Source organism: Lolium rigidum, chromosome 5 (genome assembly GCF_022539505.1).
Source record: "Lolium rigidum isolate FL_2022 chromosome 5, APGP_CSIRO_Lrig_0.1, whole genome shotgun sequence".
NCBI lineage: Eukaryota > Viridiplantae > Streptophyta > Magnoliopsida > Poales > Poaceae > Lolium > Lolium rigidum.
Window position 1 is genome coordinate 38,018,409 of NC_061512.1, and position 23,139 is coordinate 38,041,547.

Sequence of the window (23,139 nt, forward strand, 5' to 3'; positions counted from 1 at the left end):
ATGGTTATGCCAACCAATTAAACAGTAGCATCTTACAAATGGCACTAGGAAGGAAACCATCCCAGATGAATTACCAAAGCTACCTAGACTACACTAGCCCTTTTAAAACCATCAGATAGAAGCAGAAATATATATATCTGCAAGTATTTTCGACATCAAAAGTTGTTAGCAATCAAATATGATCACCAAGCAAGCATCTATCAAGCCACATCAAGCCACAGAGAGGGGAGCTACCCAAAAACAGTAGATAATTACTGCTAGGGTCACCTCAACCACAAAACAATTAAGCCAAGCAGGGCCGAGCCGGCAAAATCTGGGCCCTGTGCCAAACTTTTAAATAGGCCCTATTCAGTAAAAGATTAAAAAAAGTGTAATGTATTTATAGAAGCTAGAAATATTATAAAAAATAATAAAAGTGCTAAATATTGAGCGCACAAGGGTTAATCTTGAAAGCAGGTGGCTTGGGAAAAAAACATATTCGATTCTTTCTGTTCGTCTTGTTGATTTGAGAAGTATGTCTAAGCTAAACCCAAATAAGAATTACATATCTATCTCTCATCTAAGCACATGTAAGATTTAACCAGTATGGACTTGTATGTTGGGGAACGTCGCATCAAACCAGATTAGCTGATTAGCAATGCGTGCATGCATATCTTGAGAAGTAATCTGACGATGAATTTGATGATGGACGATTCTACGGCGATCGGAGGCAACAGTAGAGGCATCACTCGGTGCTGGAATTTAGACGACGAGGAGACGATCAGAAGAGTGAATCTTTTGGGCGATGGCTGATGGTTTTGCCGGATTGACGTCTGCCCAATCGCGCCGCTCGGAGGAGACGAACTGGTGGAAGTCGCGCCTGTGACCTGTCCTCTGATAGATCGGGAGAGCTGGCTCCACCCCACTCGGGAGTCGTCAACAGTACACGATTCCGTGCAGCCGGCGAACAGGCCTAGGTGTGGCCGGCCCAAACTACTTTCTGCCTAGTGCCTGCCGTGTGCCCTGATGGAAAGGTTGCTATTTTTTCAAAATGATGATGGGCTGCCCCAGCTACCAAAGGCCAACTCGAAAATTCGGGGCCCCTCAAATTTTGGGGCCCTGTGCTGGCTGCACAGGCCACACACCTGGCCGCCCGGGTCTGAAGCCAAGCAAATATATCATCACCCAGATGGGTTCAAAGATGAGCTAGGGTTCCCAACAATGGTTGGCATCCCTCTAGCTCAAGTAATTGAAGCAAAAGAATCATTACTGCATAAGTAGTTCATCTCATTTATCCATTAAATCAAGCCAAACTGTACAGATAAATGTAATACACGAGCAATCAGTGGCTTAGACACTTGAAATGATCCAGAGGATCACTGCAAACATAAGCAGAAGCTTTACCAAGCATTAGCATACACCAACACAAGGTATGGTGCTACACAAGCATAGGGATAAGGATCAGTCAGGAACAAACAGAAAAATAGCAAGCAACCAACAAGTAGCTGATGATCATATGATCATCATAGATTGCTAGAGCATGCTAGGGCTTGCTAGAGTCAAGCATAGCATGAGTAATCAACCAGTTACTGAATAAATACACAAGCCTTAACTGAATTGAACAGAAACTGAGTATATAAATTATAATTGTATCCAGAAGCACATCAAAGAAGAGATGTGTTACTGAATCAAGCCACACAGGGATGACACATCAGCAGCTGGAGCAACATGGCAAGACATCAGCCATCAGCCATCAGATGCATATACGCACTCTCCATGATCTACGAGTTGCCCCTATGTAATTGGCACTGGCTGATAAGCCAGTGTCCATCCCTTATATTTCGGTTAAATTCAAAGTTCTATGCACAAATTAATTGTGGAACGTCTCATTGGCCATTTGCTATATGTATTAAACTACACTGGCCAAGAATCTGGTAGCATGCACCTATATATGTGGTAGCACTTGATGTGTTCTTTAACCCGTGATGGTGCATAATGTATATAATACAACCACTAATGTGTGCTATAAAAAAACTTCAATAAAAACATATGAAATATATACTGCTAAATACATTGAAGTACTAGTCTTTTTTTCCCTCGCAACAAAGGTTTTTTTTTTAAGGAGGGTTAACCCCTAACATATGCATCGTTTGAGAACTCCCAAAAAAGATAATAGAAGAAACGGAAACATGTGTGTATATTCAGTATGCTAAACACTTCCACATCACAAACAAAGAATTACTAACAACCATTAAGCGGCAACAAAACATGTGATGAAATAATATTGTACGAGTAAATGCATGCTGACTATTAGGTCGCTCCTATGACGTGTCTTCTTTGATCATGCATTGCTTTTGGCCCTTCTGGCTACCGTTTGCGCTGTATGTAAAAGTTTGTCCTGATATTGTTATCCTAGAAACCTTCAGTTTGGCGCTAGTAGTGTAGGGTCTCGTAGAAAAACCTTGTTTCATATTCTGTTTGCACTGAAATTTGTTCTCTTATTCCGTTATCGTCCTGACAGTGGGAATAAGCCCTTTTCAAGGTGGTATGGAAAGTATAACTTCTGAGAACCATTTGCACACCTTCTTTTTTTGTTGCCCCAACTAAACTAAAATTTTCACTAAACCACTTAATTAGTATTTTCCATATTTTACCATACACAACAGAAAACATTTTAAGTTGGCCTCCTTAGCTGCATCCAATGCCTTTTTGCCCCTCCTACAATGATGGTCAAGGTACTTGAAGCCACAGGAACCTTTCTTGCATGGCTCTCAACTCAGGATGTAAATGGCCCGTCCGCTGGACAATTGGCACACGCCGCTTCTGCCATATATCAATTTCGCGGATTTTGTGGTTGCCAATTATTTAGTTTCGTGCTTACCTGCGGCTCATTGGCGCCGCGTAAGCCGCGACGAAGCACTAATATAATTTTTGTTCCCCGTCCTCCCGGCCGTCCGCCATGAACGGGGGCGAAGAAGAAGGTCGTCCAGCACCTTCGCGCTGTCCTTCCTCTTCTTCCAGTTCCGCGCCCTGCACTCCCTCCGCGCCCTCCGCGCCCTTGGTATTCCCCTTCCAGAACGTGTTCGACCTCGGGCTCCACGGAGGTAAGGGCATCTCCAACGCTATGACCCAAACGGACAGTGTATTTCATCCGTTTGGGTCGTCCCGCGGACACGCGGACGTCCACAGACGTCCGTCCCTATTTTTATTTCCCAACCGCACGCATGACCCAAACCGGACACCATCCTTCGAGCGAGTCCACGGCACCTGCGCAACCGTGTGGCGAGCGCGGCGCGAGCGAGAGCGCAGCGCCGCCGGGACGGCGTCGCGTGTGAGGCTGGCGCGGGCGTGCCGAGGCGCGACGCGGCCATGGCGAGGCGGCACGGGCGGCGTCCGTCGAGGTGCGGCCGGCGAGGCGCGGCACGGGGCAGCTCCGGCTGTCCATGCTCGCGGCGGCGTCGGGCGCCCGTCGTGGCGAGCAGGCCGGCGGCCCGAGGCGCGGGGCGGGGCACGGCGCGGAGCTCCGCCATGGCGCGGGCGGGGCATGTCCGGGCGGCGCGGAGCTCGGCCATGGCGCGGGCCGGCGCGGCGCGGCTCGGCGCGGAGCTCCTCCATAGCGCGGCGCGGAGCGAGGGCTCGGCTCGGGCGGCGAGGCGCCCGCTCGCGTCTCGCCGAGGCGCGGCCATGGCGGCCCCGAGGTGCCGCACCAGCCACGGCGCCCTCGCGAGGCTCGGCCATGGCGCGGGGCGGGCCTCGGCCTCGGGCGGCCCGGCGCGGAGCTCTCGGCGTGGCGGGCGAGGGCGGCGCGGGCGGGGCTCGCACACGGGCGCGCGAGGCGAGGGGCGGCGGCGCTCGGCGTGGCGGGCGAGGGCGGCGCGGGCGGGGCGAGCGCGCGGCCGGCCCGGTGCCCGCGGCGGCGTGGCGAGGACGGCCAGCCCGTGCCCGCGGCGGCGTGGCGCGGCCGGCCCCGGCCCCGTGCGGCGTTGGCGAGGGGCGGCCATGGCGCGGGGCGGCCATGGCGCGGGGCCGGCGCGGGCTCGGCCCGCGCGGGCGGCCATGGCGCGGCGCGGGCGGGCGAGGGCGGCGGGGCGGCCATGGCGCTGGCGCGGAGGCGTCGGTCCGTCGAGGCACGGCCGGCCCCGGCCCCGTGCGGCGTTGGCGAGGGGCGGCCATGGCGCGGGGCTCGGCCGCGCGGGGCGGCCATGGCGCGGCGCGAGCTCGGTCTGCGCGGGGCGGCCATGGCGCGGAGCTCGGTCTGCGAGGGGCGGCCATGGCGCGGGGCTCGGCCTGCGCGGGGCGGCCATGTCGTGGCTCCGTCCCCGTCCCGGCCCAGCGAGCTCCGCCCCGACTTCGTCTTGCTCGGCGGCGTCGAGACCGGCGGCGCCCGTTTTTGCTCGGCGACTTCCGGCGAGGGCGGAAAAAGGAGGAGGCGGCGGCGGCGGCCTCCAAGCGAGGGTGGCGGCGGAGCTTGGCTAGTCGACATCGATTCCGGCGTGGAGCGATGGTCTTTTCCATGGAAAAAAGCAACCGAGAGGAGAGAAGGGTGGGGGCGTATGTGGTTGTATTTTGTCTCCACCGTCGGATGGGGCCGGGACGCGGACATAGACGGATATAGTGGACATCCGCGTGCGTCCGGCTCGCCCCAAAAGTCTCCAAAATTTGCGTCGGTTTTGGGTCGGACCGGACGCGCACTCGTCCGTTTTTAAGATGGGTTGCCCCGTTGGGAGCAGGTTTTGTCCGGAAAGACCCAAACGGACGATTTTTTGCATTTGGGTCTGCCCCGTTGGAGATGCCCTAACGTCAGGAGCTCGATGGAGGAGATAAGGTTGAGCTCGACGGAGGCCACGCGCAAGATGTCCGTCACGTAGAGCAGATCAGGAGCTCCGCGCCCAGATCCACGCCTGTTGGGACGCCGTGGATCGACGGAATCGAGCCGTCTCCTCCAACTCCGGCCGCCGCTCGAGCTCGACGCCGTCGCCCCTCCTCAGGCTACCCTGAGCTGTTCAACAGCTTCACTGTGATTATCTGGTCCTCCACGAGTCTTTTCCTCTCTCGAATTTCTGGTGGTTTGCCCAGACGTCCGCCGCCGCTGGAGCTCCTCCAGGACCAAGAAGCAGCGGCGCTGCCACTGAATTGTCGGCCAAGCTCGCACGCGTGCTGCCTCTCCCTGCTAGCCGGTGGAGCTCGCTGGTGCACGCCGCCACTGAAGTTGACATCCTGGGGTTCTCTGCTGCTCCTCTGAATTTGACTGAATGTCTCTACGATGACTTCTTCCTTCATTTTCTTACCTGCAAGATATTGTAAGATGTCATAACTGAGATTCAGTCAAGGAACACTTGTGCAGAAATTGAAAATTAGGATCAGTACCAATGATTGCTGCTGCTACTCACATAGTCACATCCATCTGTTTCACTTGGTCACAGATAATCTCTGGACATGCTAGGTAATCTAGGGATCATGGATCAGTGTTAGTACGCTCTCATTTGCCATTCCTGGACTACACGAACCATTAGGCAGAACAGTTAAGCCCGGACGACACCTCGACGAAACCTTCAAAAAGGAAATGAATGTGTTAGGCAGTACTCCACCTACTAGCAGTACTATCTATTGGACTTTGGTCAGCGAAAATAACATGAAGATATGTCCTGAACATGGTTTGCATAGCAACTAGTCTTTGCTATTCGTTGTAACCAGTGAGACAGTGACATGAATTTAGAGTAACCTGGATGCGGAATTATCTTTGAAACTCTATGTTTGATGGTGAATTTTCAGTAAGTAAAACTCGTTGATTCAGTCTAAGTGGTGCTTAGATAATTTCGCGTGCAAAAGAGAGATGCAGAGTCTTGTTGATTCAGTTAAAGTGGTGCTTAGATAATTCCCAGGATTGGTATTGTGTTGCTTTTCCAGTACAGCCAAAGCAACTAGTTCCAGCTTTTGTTCCATTGAAACCGTGAATCATGAATACTAGTCATGAAAAACAAAAATGCTTCAACGAATTTGGTGAAAATAAAAGATAAAACAAGAGCACATCTGCTTGTTCCAGCTAGTTCCAGTACATCCAAAGCAACTAGTTCCAGCTTTTACTTGCATGCTTGTTCACTTACTTCGCTATGATCATCCCATAATCTGATTTGTGCAGTATGCTACCGAATTAACCCTAAAACAAGAACATAACCACCCATGGTTTGTGCAGTATTAGTCACAATCTCATAGAGCAGCTGTAAGCTGTAAGACAGGCAGAACAGGGGAGTCCAAAACGCAATTTACCAGGGCGCCGCGGTGACGGAGAAGGCGTCGGCGGGGTCATCCACCAGCAGCTTCTTCCCCACCTCTGTAGCTGCACATCACCGCACCACGAACTCCATTAGGCCTTTCTTCTCTAGATCTAGAACCGCCGATGCAAGCTCGTTCGAATCGGAGCCGGCGCGTTCTGCTGTTGAAACCAAGCGTGCACGCACGCAAGAGGCCAATCAAGGCTGATGTCCCTCGCTGAGCTGTCCGCGCTTGAAGGAGTAAACTGTGGCAGCTGCCGAGTGCAGGCAGCGTATAGTGCGCGGCCAGCCGCTGGCGCCGCAGGCGTTGATGGCTCGGCCACATAGGCCACATAAGTTTCGCAGACGGCCGTATACGCCGTTTGATCGATTTTTCGCAGGCGGCTTATGTGGTCCCATTAGATGCCGCTGCCACTTACTCAACAACCATGTGCACGTGAGAAATGGTGCCTGGTGAATTCCGATGTGTAGTTATGAAGTAACGTTCACAGCGCAGATCTCAACGTGCAACTTGGTGCAAGTGCATAAACAACCATGTCACACAGTGACAAACCAACGGTTCGGATCGACGTGGGTTTGTTCCTGGATCGGACGGTTAGGAACGGCAAGTCGGTGACGAGACCACGTCTTACACATAAATTCTCACCCACACAGTTGATGACAAATGAGGCCGAAAACTGTAGAGAATATTTACAATGCAAACGGACGATCGCCTCACGAAGAAGATCAGGCGGCCAAAACTGACAAACGCAATGGAGGCCGTGCACATGAGGAATGGTGCCAGTCAATTCAGACGAGTAGTTATGAAGAGCGTAGATCTCAACGTGCAACTTGGACACTTGGTGCACTTGACTAAACAACCACTATATACGTAGTTTAGCCAAGTGATAGATACAGAAGGAGCTACCAGCCCTAGATGGATGCTACTGTTGGCTAGGGTTTGCTGGGTGCCTATAAGTAGCATCGCCGTGCTCCTTCGTATGCACACCACTTCGTCGATCTCCACATTCCTCTGAAATATGGCTTCAGGTTCAGCCACCATCGCTCTCAAGATGGCCGCCATCGCTGCCATCCTCGCTATGCTGGTTCTGCCTTCGTCGGCGCGCTGCCGGTCGCTGGGCCCAGAACCAGTGCCAGCTTCACCGCCGGCGCCTGCTGTGCAATGCAGTTGCAGCGACTGCGGCCCGAAGTGCGGCGACCCTCCTCCTCCGAATTGCAACCTTTTCTGCGCCAGTGCCAGCTGCTTGGCAGGTGCCCCGCCTGCTTGTCCTAGAACATGAATAATTGCATCTGCTCCAAATGCAATGGCAGCCGCTGCGACGCCTGCGATCGCGAGGCGGGCATGGCGTTCTCCGCCATTTGCAATGACAGGAGATGCGCCGACTGCCAGTGGCAAATCAGTGAGCACAAGCAGTGCGTGGCCGCTGTTGATTGGTCCAATCGTCTCTTCTCGTGCACGCATCTACGGATGCTGTGACACATAATAATGTCCCAGAACATGAATAGTAATTGCGTTCGGGTGGTTTGTTCGATCCATCCATTGGGCCGCGTGCGGAAGCTGGCCGAGCCGCGCGCGTGAGGACTGATCGAGGCAGACGCGAGGCTGGTCGCGCGTGAGGCATTAAATCCATCGATGTGGTCGCGTGGTTGGTCGTTATTATCGGACGGGATGCGTGTTCGATCGCTTCTTCCGCGACTGCGCGCGTGGTTCCAGGCTGTCAACGAATTAATTCACGGATGAAAAGCTCTTCAATTCGTCCATCCTTTCTTTTCCTCTCTCTCGAAGAAACGTGCATGTATCTACTCCCCGAACAATGTTGATGTTGGAGCATTAATTAATTTCTAGCTTTCCCCGATTAATTGCACGTATCGGCTCACTTTCTCCATCTCTATACGCGCGCGCAAGTGAAACACTTCCTTTTTCAAAATTTCAAATCCTACATCTATTTTGCCATCTAGCGTTAATTAAAGGCCTACTCCTACGCAACTAGTTTTTTTTTTTGGGCCACGATTAATAACGTGCAACGCTAAATTAGCTTTGGGCCACGATGAACCGTTTGCGCTCCCAACGTCTTGACGCATATTTTTTTTTATAGTTTATATCTATCTTTACTATTAAATTCCAGTTGGTCGTACGTCATACAACGCGTTTGGTGAGGAGATTGGGAACATCCTGACCGTTCGATTTAATCTCATGGTCTCCGCTGGGCATCCAATCCCCCGATGTAATTTTATGGCAAGCGTCGCTCCGTCCCATCGTCAATCACGGTAATCAGATATGGTAGTCAATCACCGTAGTCAATCATGCTGTCCAAATAAATACCGTGAATCAATCAAAATTAATTAATTTCCTTTTCTAGCTTATCATACCGTCTATATGTAACATGTCCATCACTCTCCCGGAAGCCACCCTGTCTCTACTTCTTTCACATTACCGATCCGATCCGATCCGAGTGAGCGAGTTTTTTGTTCTTTCGCCATCCTCACACAGCATGCTGGCGACCGGAGGCTGGGCCGGTGATCAGCGCCGCTAAGAGTCCGGGATCATACACGCATAGCAGTCGGTTGCTATGCCCCCTCGCGTCCCTAGGTTCCGCACGCCAAGCGTTTTCGCCACCAACGCCGCCGGTTATCCCCTGAGTCCCTCCGCCGAGACCTTCCCGCGTGCGCGGACAGTGACAGCGAGGGCGCCGTCCTTGGACGCCGAGGCGGTGGCCAGAGGAAAAATGCGTGTGGCGACGGCTTATGGCGAGCTGCGCCGGCCGATTTGCTGCGGCAATGGCTTCACACGCAAGGGCAGGGGCGACCTTTTCCGTTCGTCCATGTGCAGGCGTCGGGCCGAGGAGAAGTTGGACGACATCACGGAGCGAACGCGCGCGGGTGCCACACCCTTTCTCCTCTCTCCCGTTCCTCGAGTCTCTATTTGTACACGGTGATGTGGCTCCCGTTCTTTCTCCAAATCCTGCAATTGTTATCCAATTGTCTTCCTCATGGAGTTAATTGGTCCTTTTATTGATATGTTTCTAAATGTTTTTTTATCTGATTCTCCAGTAGCTATGCACGGCAGGAGAAGGCGAACTTGTTGACTCCCAGGCTCTGGAAACTGTGAAGTGTAATAAGGTCCTTTTCCTCACGACCCTGTCATTTGTTGTTATGGTTCTGATGAATTCGGAAGTGGTTAATTCGGTTAATGTATATATAGGATATTTTATCCTACTCAGGTGAAGTTCTATTTTGTAGATACCAGGTACACCGCACAAGGGGAGTTTGAGATACATTGTGTTTTTTTCTTGCAGTTACTACATGTAGATATGATCATGAAAAAACTTTGTTATGTTAAATATTTGAGATTGCTTATTGAAATGATATGTTGAACAGTAAAGACAGAATTTGGAGTTGAATTGAGATTTCTAATGTATGCACTGGAATATTATTAAGGTCATGCCTTAGAGTGACAAGATGCGCCAATAGACAAGGTGGATTAAAACTTTCAACTTGATGTTGAAGATAATGTTTATGTTCATGTAGGCACAAGGTAATTTTCTTATGCTGACCATGAAACCACTTAGAATAGTTCATCATTTATTTGCGTCATTGTGTTTTGGTCTCTGGTGAATCTAAGATGCCCTCAAAATCCACGTTTGTTTTTTCAAAGGTCTCCGTCATCGATATATCCTACAAATCTTGCAAAATGAGCTAATTCATTTATGTATTATGTGGACATTATTAGTGGCCAATTTTTTAAGCATACTATTGTCAGTTCACGAGGCATGCTTGTACGATAACCTGACAATTCTTTGAAGAACGTTTGGTTGTCTCATGTATCAACGCCAACATGGTAGAGAATGTGCCATGCTTCACGAAACCAGAAAAAGGTTTGCCTTTGTTTATAATAACCATTGCTTTAAGATAATATATCTGGATCTCCTTGCATTTGGTTTATTGAACTCGGTATATAAGCTGAATGGTGCATAAATTTAGTGATAGTTTTGTTGCTTGAATTACATGCTTTGTCTGTTTTCTCAAAGAAATTACACATCCTAAGTGGTAGTTACAACTAAAAGTTTTTAAGAAAAGCGTACTAACAAAATGCTGACACTATATGCAATTCAGAGGTATGGATTTAGATACTCGTTGTCCTGTGTGTTCTAGAATGGATGAGTGTGGTGGTCATTGTTTTCTGAAATGTAAGAAGGTGTACTTATGGCTATGGAGGACAGCTCAATTGGATATATCAGATTGCAGGTTACATTATGCCTAGATTCTTTGAACTTATGTGAATAAATCCTTTTTTTTTTTTGGCTTAGAGTAATCTTATTGCTCTGGCTTTGGTGGCATGCGAGGAACAATTATCATCAATTCTTGCTTAAATCTCTACCTTTAGGCCCAACACGCTATCATATCAAATCTCACCTGCCAAATTCATTCGGCCTCGATGACAAATCATATCTCAATTGCACACCGATGTCATTGACCACCGTCATGGTGCCCACCATTCTTGCCTCGCCCGCTGACTTTCCATGCACGGCCACGCCAAGGGTGTAACCCACATTCCACATCGACGAGGACCACAGCCGAATCGGCCGGCGCCATTGTAGGCAACTCTGCCCGTAGTCGCCCCTTTGTGTAAGACACATGCTCAGCTTATGGCTCACACCTTCATCCTCCACGGAGGCACGAGCACCTCCTTCCCAAGGGTGGCCATAGAACTGTCTTGCTCTTTCTACTACATGTGTTATTCTAGCGCTATTCCTCTCCCACTCATCTTTCATTTTCTTTGGTTGTTTTGTGCTTCCTAGGTGCTTGATGAAATTTCAGTATGTGACATGCATCCATGGAGAAGTTAAGGATGAAAAAATTGACGACTTACAAGTGCTTAATTAGTGCATTTTACTGTCTATTTCCTTCGAGAATTTCGCCTCTCTCTTTTCTCTCATATTCCAAGAGTAAGGTTTTTTATGCACCTCACTTTTTATGTTGCCACGGGAGCTAACCTGGATGATAACTATTTTTGCTGAACTTTTTCACTGTTAATTGTCCGAGTGATAAGTTCAGTCATTGACCATATGTTGTATTTTCCAATCTCTTGGTTTGCTGTCAAGAGTAGACTCACATACACTATAATTTTTTTTTACAAAGACATAAATTATCATACGAAAGCTAATGATATATGCCTCTATCTGGTTTCCAGCATTTAAACTTACAGGCAAACATGTTGGATCTCTTTTAACATCCTTCAACATACCTCTCAAGAGGTAAGAGGAATTTAATCCTTACCGTTCATTGATCAAGAGTATATTAGGCCACATAAGTTTTTTAATATAATGATTTTTTACATCTATTAGATTAACAGATTGCGAGAAATAATAGAAGCCGTAGCAACGCACGGGCATTCAACTAGTACCTAATAATAAAGGAGCTAAGGTTTCTGCCAAAATTTTCGTCCAACAATTTTTAGGACCGTTTTACCCTCCCACCAACATACATGGGGAATTTTATTTTTTGCCCCTATTTACATTGCCACTTGATTTTTTGCCCTCTTTTACTTTGGGCTTTATTTTTTGCCCCCGTTTTCTTTGGCACTTGATGAATTGCCCTTTGGCATCAATTTGAGGAGATAGAAAAATACGGAGGACGGTTCTATCCCTGGCCGTACCTATCTGAAATTCCTAATCAGATTGACGTCTCGCCATCTTCTCTCGAGAGCTCTAGCTCGCCCAGGTAGTTGCCGCCACTCGTCGCTCCACCTCCCTCGCAAACTCCTGCACATCGCCAATTGCTGCGGTCCTGCCTATCTATCCGTACAGCTCGCCGGCGTTACAACGGCCCGAACGCGGCGAGATTCAGCCAGTGTTCCGGTCAATCAACTTTGACCCGCAAGCGTTCTGCACGGCGACGAGATTCAGCCGCCGTCGAGGGCAGCAGGACGCGAGCTCTGCATCTCCCGCTACCGGCGAATGATGGCGTCGCTCACGGCGGCCCAGCAGCTGGTGGCGTCCGACTGCCTCCGGGGCGCGTTTGCGACGGGTGGCTGTTGCTGGCGAAGCTGCTCTCCTTTTGCTGCGGCACGACGGCAGGGACGGTCACGTCGGGGCACCTGACGCTGCTGCTGCGCTTTTTCAAGATGTGTGGCCGGAGCTTCCTGCCGCGCCGGTGCAGGTCGTCTGTACGTGTCCAACTCGTGCGAGCAAGCGATGCCCGGCGCGGACGACGACCTGCTGCACAGCTGCCCCCTGGGAGGAAGAAGAAGCAAAGAGAAGGGCATTTGGTCTTTGTGCAGCAGGGCTGGGTCGGGAGGGGCAAATCATCAAGTGCTAAAGTAAACAGGGGCAAAAGATAAAGAACAAAGTAAAAGAGGGCAAAAAATTAAGTGGCAAAGTAAACAGGGGCAAAAAATAAAATTCCCCAACATACATAATACATCAAATTGGCATGTACCGTTTCGTTTCGTTTTTTTCTTTTTTTCTTCTCTAGCCGAGAGAGAACTGCTCTGCCCAAAAGATACGAGCCGCACGCATCGCGCCACTGGCCAGGCCCGCGCCGTCGGTGCTCCTCCTGGGCGCTTACCGCTTTGAAATTTCCCCAATTTTTCGGTTGGAATTACAATGCCCCGCGATTGTCCCTGGTTCCGCACGAACCAAACAAACCAGCTGACCCACGCGGGTCGCGCGGCCATGCCCACGACTTTTTCTCAAATCAGGCCCATAAGAGAGATTCACAAACAATCCGATCAAATCCATCCAGCAAACATAGCATCGATACTCAGATTCGAATAGTCCCACATCGTTTCCTTACAATGGGTGCCACCGGTTTATATACGTTGGATTTTGCTTGAAATATCAGCAAGGTGAATCAAGTACTCCCGCTCTCACAATGGTGTGAAATCTGCTGCCTACATAAATTAAAGAGAGGAAAAGGAAGGATTGAAAAATATACCTGCGGGAATTGATCCGGAGGAGAGGACCAAAGAAAAAAGGTGAGCGCAGGCGCGGCGCTAGAGCGATTGATGGGGGCAGTAGAACGATGGAGCAGAGAAGAACACGCCCAAACCACCGGGAGCCGCGCGGCGCGATAGAAATTCAGAGAAGGAAATTTACCAGGAAGGAGGAAAAAGGTGCGAGCGTCGCGCGGCGCGATGGAGAGAATACACGCCCAAAGCACCGGGAGCCGCCGGTGCGATAGAATTCAGAGAAATGGAATGGGGGCATCGATCCCCTTTGCCTTTGCAAGGAAGCCTTATCCTTTCCTCTACACCACAGGTGGCGGCTTGTACGATTGGAACACCATACGGATCTCTTTTTTAATTTTCCATAGCACGTGTTATTCATACCTGCTTCTTCTGCTTTACATGTTCCATCACACTACAGAAATTTTTTCATTCTCATTTTTCAGCAAGTATTTCCATAAATACAAATAAAACGTTTTAGTGACATGTGGGGCATGCTTCTTTTGTTAAACACGATACCCCCCACACTAGAAAGTTCCATTTATTCTTCCTCATTTTGCATTGAGTATTTCCAACATAATATTATTTTCAATATACCAAAATAAAATTTAGAAATTATAATTAATTTTTACCGAACAGGTGCCCACACGATGGAGGCACGTGGGAGACAACCGCGTGGAGGATCCAAGGGAGGGCACGACACCGAAACCTTGTTGGTGGTAAGCAAGACATTGGTCGAAAGGCGGCTAATCATAGAAGGGTAAGCGGGTTCAAGCTGGATGAGTCAAGATATTTTTTTATGATGGGTAGACGTTCGTTCAACAACTGTACATGTGACATAAGCCCCTTCCACTGGCGATGTTCTCATAGTTTTGTAAAAAATTATTCCGGTGCAACGCACGGGTATGTTTCCTAGTAGTAGAATAAACACAAGAAGTCTAAAACGGAGCAACGCCTACTACCCGTCTCTTGTCGCCGCCGGTAAGGTCGATGATCCCAGCCATGTCCCATGGCAAACCTAGAACCGACATCTGAGGAGGAGGAGGCTGCGACGCTACCGTCTCGAACTCCGACGTGCCGAACGTGATCCAATTGTATGAGTTGCGGGCCAAGGCTGGAGCTTCGCCCAGATCTAGCGGCAGTATGAACCGGAGCTACCATGCCTCGTTGCGCCGCTCTCGACCCTCACGTGGCAGGAGTTGAGGTACGAGCCTCCTCCTGTTAAATCCGACCATGGTACCCGCCGGCTCTCCTCCCACAACTAGCGCGCAAACTCCACAAGGATGTAGCGGCGCTGTTGCGGCTTCTTGCTGCCACGCGAGGAGCTGACCTCGTCGGCGTGCTTTGTCTTGTAGAAGGGCTAGCTTTTACCCATGGCGTCGGTGATAAAGTGGGTGGCGAGGGCTAGGGAAATGGCAATGGCATGAGCGAGGAAATGGTCATCGTCAGTGCCCCTTAAAAAGGGTGGGTTGCTGCATTGTCTTTAATGCCCTAGCGCAGGTGCACGGAAAACGAGGATCGCCTTTAAATGCATATTTGATAAATCCATATGAAAAACATGTCTACATACGGACAGTGTCGTCCACTCCTCGCCATCATCACGGTCGAGCGCATGCACATTAAAGGAGCATCGTACATCCATCGACTATAGCGATACACATCCATAGTATCCTACCCGATCTGCCTATCTGAGGCCGCCACAAGGTACATTTGGACCTTACATCCTTGGCGTAACCACCGCTTTCACCCACATTTGCAGCGTGCTCCCGCGCCTCCATGCCACCCTTTTAGTAGACGGCGTAGTTTGTTAGGGCATCTCCAACGCGGACACCCAAACCCAAAAACGGAGACCATTTTCGTTTGTTTGGGTAAAACCTGCTCCCAACGCGCGGGCCTATACTAAAAACGGACAGCTATTATGTCCGGCGCGACCCAAAGCCGGACCAAATTTGGGAGCAATTTGGGACGAGCCGGACGCATGCGGAAGTCCGTGGTCATCCGCGCGTGTCCTCCCAAACCCCATATGGCAGCCAGACTAGTAAATCCACCCAGACCCCCACAGCCTTCTCTCTCCTCTGTCCTTCTCTTTTCTTTTTCTGCCATGGATGTTGGCTTCGCTTCCCACCGGAATAGGGCTCGCCGGCCAACCGCCGCCGTCGAGCTCGCGTGGAGGCTCCCCGCTAAAGATGGCCCCTTTTTTTTCGTCCATGCCGGAGGTCGCCGCGGCCGAAACGGAGCACGGGCGCGAGAACGGACGCCGGCCGCTTGCCACTCCGTCGTGGGCGGAGCTCGCCGCGACGGGCGCGAGCACGGGCGGGCATGGGCGGGGACAGGCGGGGACGGGGCTCGCCGCGACGGGCGCGGCCGGGCACGGGCGCGGACGGCGCCGGCTGCGTCGGCCACGGGCGGGGCCGAGGCTGGCCGTGCGCGCACGGGCGGGGGCGGAGGCCACGGGCATGGCTCGCCGGGTCTCGGGCCGCGCGGGGGCTCGCCTCGCCTCTGCGGCCGCGCCGCGCCTCTGCGGCCGCGCGGGGCGCCTCTCGGCCGCGACGGGCACGAACATGGGCGGGGCGGGCCGCGTCGGCCAAGGGCGGGGGTGGGCGGACATGGCCACGGGCGGGGCGGGCATGGGCGGGGGCGGCGCTTGCCCCGGCGGCCACGGGCGCGGGCGGGCCGCGACGGGCACATCGCGTCGGGCACGGGCGGGGCGCCGCCGGCCGCGTCGGCCACGGGGCCGGGGCGGCGCCGGCCGAGTCGACGACGGAGCGAGGCCGGGTGCGCGTCGCGGGGCCGGAGCTGCCGCGTGGGCACGGGCGGGGGCGGGGGCGGGGGCGGAGCCAGCCGCACGAGCCACGGGTGGGGGCGAAGGCCGCGGGCGTGGCCTGCCGGGACGCCGCCCGAGCTCGTCGCCGGAGCTCGTCGCCGGAGCACGGGCGGGGCGGGGCGGAGCTCGCTGGGCTGTTTCTTGGCCAACTAGTACTAGTACATGGGAGAAGATGAATAGTAATTTGAGTCTCACTGTGCCTTGGGGAAGAAAAAAAGGCACGGACGTTCTCATCTATCCGCATCTCCGGAGACCGACCCAAACAGCCAAAATCGGACGCGAAAACGCGTCCATTTGGGTCACAGCGTTGGAGATGCCCTTATGCTTCTCCGGTTGCACGTCGCGACTCACTTTCTCTCTATGCTCAAGTGAAAGACTTGCACATATATGTTCATTGTTTAATTCCAAATCGTATGTATTTTTCATCTAGCGGTAAAACATGTCGATAACTTTTGTACTAGCAAGGACTGGGCATGTAGGGACCATGCAAGTGCCAGTTAGCTTCGTTGCTAAGGAAAAAAAAAAAGAGCAAGCTAGTTTCCAATGAGCACGTACGTAGAGATATGGTGGTAGTGTGCAAGTAGGCTAGGTAGCTTCAAACAGCAAGGTCATGTCACCGTGGCCTTGTGTATGTTCATCGAGCCAGCTAAGATTATTGAGTGTGTTCAGTGCAATGCATGCATGTATGTATGTTACGTGGATTCCGATGCATGGCTCTTTGTCCGAATCGTAGCTAGATCGATTCCCCCCAGCGTGCAACTACTACCCCGGGTTACTATGAACTTTTCATTCATACAAAGATCGTCCCTCCGCTCTCATCAAACATATTTAGAATTTATCAAAGTGTCGATGTATCAGAAATTTAGTTCGGCACATATATATGGGAGCATATGCTCTTGCCACCGGAAAAAACATTTTGAAATGTTAAAAAATTCGAACAAAAAATTTCCCCCTTACGTACCGACATTTTACGTGCGCACATTAAGTTTTGCGAAAAAACAATATTTTTTGTGACTTGTGTGAAAAAGATAAACAAAATGTCTCGTGCACAACCTTTTTCTACATCAAATTTTTTATTTTTTGCAGATGACACTTAAAATGTCGGTTTTGTGTGAAACCACCTTGTGAACATGTAGAATATTGAGATGTACCCACTAAATTTTGTGTTCAAGTTTTTCAAAATTTTGAAAGTGTATTTAAAAGGAAGTTTAAAAAACGGGAGCATTTGCTCCCGGGTGCCAAAACATCACTCCCTGTTAATTTAGTGTTTACATATATTTAAATTTGGAGAAACCTCCAGCTGGGACGGAGGGATTACCATTTTTTCGGTCCACACGGTCATGATTGCAGTATTGTCAAGAAAATCACCTGCCGCGCTTAAGGTTGTCTCGAATCTGTCTGATTTTTTTTTTGAACGGTACCAATGTTTCCCGTCGGGCAATGAGAATTCCGGTTTTCGACGAGATTCCTTGATCTACATTTTACTGTCTACATAAATATAAATTTAGAGAAACATCAAACATGTTCCATGGGAAGGAGGGATTACCATTTTTTCGGTCCACGTGGTTATTGTACTATTGTCAACGATAAAATCACTTTATAATTTCTTGACTAGTCCGCGCTCATAGAAAAGATCATCCACACCGACGGTGGAGCCGACGGTGCACATGGAGTACGGGCCAACCTACGTGTCCTCGGCGCTGACAACCGCGGTGAAAGTTGTCTCGAACACACTTGACTAGGAAGCGTCACGCGAGGGGCTCTGGGGCGACTCGGGCGGCGACGAAACCCTAGCCACCGAGCCCCATCTCCACCGCCTACATCCCCCTTGCCGCCGCTAGAGGAGACCGACGGAAAGCCGGTGCGAGCTGCCAAGGACGGTGGTGGCAAGGATCTCGCGGCTCTGCTTCTCTAACGGACCGCTTCGGCACCCGGGGCGGCATCCTCGTCTGGTGTGGGACTCTACGGGTCCTGGCGGCGGGAGGCGCTCGCGCGGTGCTGCTGACCGTCCTCCTTGGTCATGCGGGGCGGCGAGGGGATTGTAGACATCGGTTGCAGCGCGGGGGTCACCCCGTTTGATCTCCGCCAGATCTAAAGATGGTGACTCCGCACCACGCGGATCCCACTACCTGGGCTTCGATTCCTCCGGATCTAGAGCCCTCTCGGGTTGGTGGGGCAGGGCTCTGTCGCGGAGAAATCCTAGGCCGGCATTGGCGGCCGGCATTGGCGACGTCTATGACGCTGCTTTCCTCCTTGGGGGCTTCGTCGAGGTACATCGCTTTCCCCTCCTTCCCTTACCCGGGTGAAAACCCCAAGTCCTTCGGATTGGGCGGCGGCGGCGCTATGGCGTCGTTCTCCTCCTTGGAGGCGCCACCTTGGGTCTGTGGAAGGTGGTCGGCGTTGTGTGCGGTCTGGTCTGCTTGTGGCGGCAACTACGGAGGAGTTGCGGTGGCGTGGATCTTCTTGCTGTGTCTTTGGTGGTCACTTGGTCCAAAAGCTTGTGTCTTGCCGATTGGTTGGTGTGGTGGCCGGCGAAGCCGTTTGTGGGAAACTCGCGTGTAGAGATGGTCGTGCTCAAGGATTTCTTGCACGATGACTTGGTCTATGTTGTGCATCCGTGCTCTAGTGTGAGCTGCTCTATGAGTCAAGATGAGAAGGCAGGGGGGCCTTCTTCGAAGGTGGAAACGGATTTCACACCGGCGGTGTGTCGCGTTGGAAGGTCACAAAGGCAGGATCTTTCTCCGGCAGTGTGTTTGTCGTCTTCACGGCGTAGTCCTGGTTTAGTTTTCGTTTTGCATACACAAAATGAGACCCATGCAAAATATTCTTATTTTTTGAGGGAAGAAGCATGCAAAATAAGTATTGACGCCGCCGCATCATATTTGTCCTTGTAATCCTCGTCGTGGATTGACGCATGGATTAACGTCTTCATATTTAATGTCTTCGATCTTATGCACAATTGCCCCACAAAAATGGGACATATTTCGTCGATCCATCTTCAGCCAATGGAACAACATCTGGCGAATTGCCCCACAAAAATCGATCATGCATCTTTTTCTGTCGCTCTGGACTCTCCCCATTCTTCTCGAGACCCCCAAAACATTCAGACGCCGCTGCTTGCCCATCGATCCTGGCCCTCGCCGGCCACCCAAACCTCGCAGCCTGACGATGCAGCTCCGTCTACTCACCCCCAGATCGTTCCCTCGCCGCCGCCGTTCAGGAGGGCCCCAAATCGGGGATCTTTGCGAACCCTAGCAACGGGCCTGCCGGCCGGCGTCGAGTACAAAGGTGCCCAGTCTCGCGCGGTTCGGCTCGCCTCTGGCTGGCCTTGTCGTCGATTTACCGGTCGTGGTAGCCGCTGCTCGTCCAAGGCAGCAAGGGCTGCTCCTAGCCAACCCCGGCGATCGGCCGCCTCCAAGGTCGCCGCAGCGCGGGAGCTCCGGCACACCGCGATGCGCTGCTTCCACAACTTCTTTGCCTAGCCGCGAGCGCGGCATCTGAAGGCCGGGTGGGCGCGTCCATGACCTGGAGGAGCTCGCCCCCAATCCACACGGATGCCGTTCAGGAGGAGCTCGTCCTCAACATCAAGGTGAAAATTTTCCCTTTTACTCGATTCCATGCTCGCTGCCAAGTTTCACAACGAAAGAATATTTCAAAGTACTCTCTCCGGTCGGATTTAATCGGAGGGAGGCCTGCTCATACATGTGATTAGCGAGTGGCTGCGTCGATTAATTAGGTCCGGAGGTAGTAGTTGATTTGGATCCTGCGTCCAACGCAGTAGCAGCAGCAAAGGCATGAGTGAAGAAGGAGCAACAGTATCGTTGCTAATGCTGCCGCTGCTTCATGTCTCTTTGAACGGACTCGACTGACCAATCGATCTTTGCTTTATTTTCTGCTTCATAGCAGAGTAGATCGTGTGCACCTGGCTAGTTGTAATATGCCGGCTACCTTGTCACAAATCGTTCATTCATCCGAAGCAATACAACTTAACTCCTATCTATTTTGAAGTATGTATTATTTGTTTAAGTGAGTGCTGCTGAGAAGCTAGTAAATATTATAGAGGTACCAGGGCAATGTTAATCTACAAGTCAGAAGGATCCTTGCTCCAGCTTAGTTCTGTATATCAACGTTTTCCCAGTTTTTCTGACCGATATTCAACACATATTGTGTACACTACTTCACCAGATTATTCACAACTCACGGCACATGCACGCTGAGTTAAGTCTACTAGATTTTCACTTATGGCACGAGACGGACTAATTCAAACTCAACAAGTTCACTAAATAAAGGAAAAACTTAGGTTAAGCGCCAAGATGTTTTTGTTCCCTGTTAGATTCAAATAGGGATCAGATATAAATAATGTAAACAGCTGTAAGCTATTTATTATTGAAGATGTTTGCTAGGTGGCTGTTTTATTTTACTATTATTAGAAATAAAAGTAATTCAAGCATATGTAATCTACCTAGGTGCAATACTCATACAACGGCGACAATGTCGAAGCTCATCTGCAATGGATGACTGAGCCTCTTCACCTATAACCGCGCTGCCACCAGCATAAGCTTTCTTCCGTTGTAACTGCCTCAACTTCACAAGAGCAGGTAAAAATTATTTCTGCAACTTTCCCACTCATTTGTATAGATGTTGGATCAATTTTGATGAAAAATGCCATCTCAGTTGTTGTACACCCACATCATGAATTCTAGGTTCCTTTAACACTGAGGAACCGACGACCCGGTTGCCATAGGCATGGACGAGAATGAGGCCAAGATGGTTGCTCCCAAGGACCATCGAGGCGACCCCGATGTTGTTGTTTAGGAGATCGTCGACATAGCCACCTAATGGTCCATTTCTTCTTGAATATGTTCATCAGAATCTGTATAGTTATGCTCCGTGTGTGGCCTGCTTGGTTTTTTCTTACATGTATTGTAGAACGATTACTTTTGTTAACGCATTCCGTTCTCCTGAATTGTCCTTCCATTCCTATACAATTGTAGTAACTTGATGGGCTGCTAAATAGTACAAGTTGGTGTCCTAGCATGGACCGTCCATTAAGTAGTATTAGTGAATTCTGAACTAGCTGGCATGATTGTCCGTAAACTATAATTGGGGAGAGTCGCATTGTTGGAACCAAATATTGCAGAGCTTTATTCATCAGGATGAGTTGATGACTGGTTGATAAGAGAATGACGATGACTATTGTCTTTCCTTTCCTGAAATGTTATCCCCAAACAGATCAAGCGTGAAAGTGAAGTTTGATATTTCTTAAGAAGTGATCATGGTTTAATAATCTATTGTTTTTGAGTTCCTGAAAATTTTATCTATCGGTAGAAGAATTCTTTAGTTACTTTTTATTCACTCTGTTTCTGTACTAACTGTCAGATTTGCTACCTGACAACCTGATGCTTTTCTTTCTATAATGCATATATGCATAATGGAACTTGAGTTACTAGCCCAACAAGTGCAGATCCATGTTCATTTTACTAAGCAGGTCATCTTTTTTTGTTAGGTGTTTGTGTCCAATAATTTTTTGGTGCTATTTATAGTCTCATTCTGGTGCTATTTATAGTCTAAATCTGGTGCTATTTAATTCTTATCTCTTAACTCAATGAATGAGTGAATTGCCCTAGCATGTTAGTTAGCTTGCTTCAGTTCATTATACTATAGAAAACTGACATAAATCAAGCAGCTTGGATCAAATTAAAACTGTAAGAAATGAAGTATTTGTCATTCTATTAAACCTGACTTATCAACACTGACATTGTTTTGTATGCAAATTAATAAGAGGGAGACATGGAGCAGCCATCCCTGATAGCCTGTCAATTTTTAGTTTCTACCTGGTGTTTTAGTCGACTAGTGATATTTATGCCACTTTGACACAAAATGGCTACTGTAGATTTTGAATGCTTCTGTTTTATTTAAGTTGCCACGTTCTGCATCTATGTATATGTTGGTGTCCATAGTTTATTAACAGGAAGGTGCTAATATGTCAAAATTCTGGGATAAATTGCTATCTGTATTCTTAAGTTTGGTTCTCACCATATAATTTTCGTGCGAGGGTGTGGTATGGTTGTAGAGAGGCTGGAACTAGGTGAACAATGCAGCTGCTCTCTTTCTAGCACCTTTACTATGCGATAACAATGCATGCACTGAAATCTTGTAACACATCATTCATCATGTGTTGTAACAATTGACTTTGTGCTTGACATTCATTGTTAAGTTATGTGGAATTGCTCTTTGTTAGACCCCCATGATGGAGTTGAATTGTGTGTTACATGAGTTGTGTTGTTTGCACATACTCTGTTCTTCTTTTCAAATATACTACTATTTTCTTTGTGATGTGGATGTCCAAAAACCATCATAGGGTCATGCCAAATTTTCTAAGACTTTATTTCTTTTCTGCTTCATAGCAGAGCAGATCGTGTGCACCTGGCCAAGTGTATATGCATCGGAATTCTGTAAGGCAGATGACAAGCAGAACACAAGAGCTGCACAGGCACATGCTGAGGCGAAATTTATAAGTATTAGTGGCGAATGAATGGGTTTGCTTGGTTAATACTACCTCTGAACCGATTAAATTGACACCAACTCATGAAGAAGGTGTGCATATGTATGATGTATGCGTGCTTTGATTTAAATGGATCAGAGGGAGTATTAGTTAATAATGGTAAAAATGAAATTTTGGTTTTGATGCCAAAATATATAAGTATTGAACGAAGATGCTATAACTGACAATCACAATTTAGAATTTACACTATTAGCATATGATTTTTCCACAAATTTGTCTTGCTTCTCATAATTCTATGGGAGAATACTTGCTGCTGGTGCACCTATGAGCTGTTCTATCTGTTTTCTCCAGTAGTTAATATATTAGGGGTTCTAGTCATTCTTATGTGTGGTGAGAGGGAACTTGAGTTACTAGATCAACAAGTGAAAATCCATGCGCATTTTACCGAGCATGTCATCTTTTTCGTTAGGTGTTTGAGTCTAATAATTTTATGTTGCTATTTGTAGTCTTAATTTGGTGCTATTTATAGTCTACATCTGGTGCTATTAGTTCTTATCTCTTTAGTCAATGAATGAGTGAATTTCCCTAGCCCGCTAGTCAGCTTGCGTCAGTT